Here is a 1,887-nt window from a genome sequence, read left to right on the forward strand (position 1 = left end):
GGATGGATTGAGCGGTTAGATCAGCACTGATATCGCCCCCAAACAGGAACATCCAGGCAGAGAGGAAGATCAGGAGAGATAAGATCTCTCCACGGTGCAGGTATTTGAGATTTTGAAAGCCTGACCGGGGGGGGGGGGGGGCTTTCTTCTTGGAAACCTAATCGTCAGGGATAGTACTGGGGGAAGTGCAGTGTCTGCAGTCAAGCTGCTGGCTCCATGCTAAGATACCATATGGAAGAAAAAGCATGAAGTGCAAAGTTTAAGTTGGAAATTTAAGATAAGTATGTGTTAATATTGTCCCCAACTTTGACTGACTGACTTGGCTAAAAGCCCTGGATACACTGAAGGTGTTAATGAGAAACTTTTTAAGGATGTTGAAAGTACTCTTTATCTTTGTAGTGGAATAAATCAGTTGTGGATTATAACTATAAATATAATTTGGTGTGTGGACTAAAATCCAGAGTTGCTTGTGGACATAATTTTCATTAGACTTGAAAGAATTTTGTCTTCTTGAGACTGTTTCTTTCATTTTGTTTTTCTCTATTAACCACATTATCTGTAAGAAAAATTCGAAGAATGCCTGACTGAAAAAACATGTGGTGGAAGTAAGGAGAATAATACGCTGTGGACATCTTGTGGATTAGAGAGAAACTGCAAGATGGAGCCTGTTCCAGATATTTGGACTCAAAAGATCATTAAAAATTTGGGAAAATTGCTCACAATGAGAAGACAGCAGTTGAGTTGGTCCTTGCAGATTCAGGCCAGTTTAAAGACTCTCTCTCTCTCTCTCTCAACAGACAGATGTGTGCAAGGAGTAATTGGAAGATGTGAAGAAGCAAGTAGAAGATACACAGAAGGAGAAAGCGGAAAAGATGATGATGAGGGATGAAATCATCATCAGAAGAGCGGATACAGAAATTAGAAGAGTGGAAAATCAACAGGATCTAGAGGGGATGCTGATGGAGATTGAAATAGAGAAGATGGACAGAGTAACATGGGTGCACAAAATACAAAATTTGTTGGAACAAGAAGAAGAAAACACCTCCCAGTTAATTGGAAGAATGAACATATTTTATATAAGAAAGTGTGGACTTATTGGATTCTGTTATGGAGATAAATTATTAAAGATATTACAGGAGACAAAGAAAGAAAGAAAGAAAGAAAGAAAGAAAGAAAGAAAGAAAGAAAGAAAGAAAGAAAGAAGGAAAGAAAGAAAGAAAGAACCTGAGGATTAACCTGAGGGTTAAAGAAAATTGGAGGATTTTATTTCGTTAATAACTGGTTTAAATTTACTTTAAAAACAAACACATACGAAATTGATATATATGAATTAGAATGAATTAGAAAAAATAGCTGGAAATGTTAGCGTGCGGATAAATTGTTTTATAGGTGGTTATTGTGTTAAATGATAAAAAGTAAATATTTAGAAAATATATTATAGGGAATTAGGAAAAATCTAATATATTTGATATAAGAAATATATAAATGAGCAGATGAGTTAGAAGTATATGGAAGAATTGTTTTATATGTTGTCCTATTTTGGTAATTAGATTATTTTGTTTTAATATTAATGAGTAATTGAAGTAAGTTTATGTTTGATAGAAAGTGAAAATTTAGAAAATATAGTACAGGGCATTAGGGAAAATTTAGTATATATTATATAAATAAATGGATAAACTAATAAGAGGCAGAAGTAGATGAGCAGTAGATTAGGAGATATAGTATGATTGTATATGGTATATGGTATTTAGCACTCCTAAATGTATGTTATATGTTTGTATGTTTGTGTGTGTGTGTGTTTGTGTGTATTATTAAAAATAAATAAAAATGAAAAAAAGGATTTCATGAGAGGCTGATGAGCAGAAGAGAAGATGTAGCATAGGAAAT

This window comes from Tiliqua scincoides, chromosome 11, assembly GCF_035046505.1.
Source record: "Tiliqua scincoides isolate rTilSci1 chromosome 11, rTilSci1.hap2, whole genome shotgun sequence".
NCBI lineage: Eukaryota > Metazoa > Chordata > Lepidosauria > Squamata > Scincidae > Tiliqua > Tiliqua scincoides.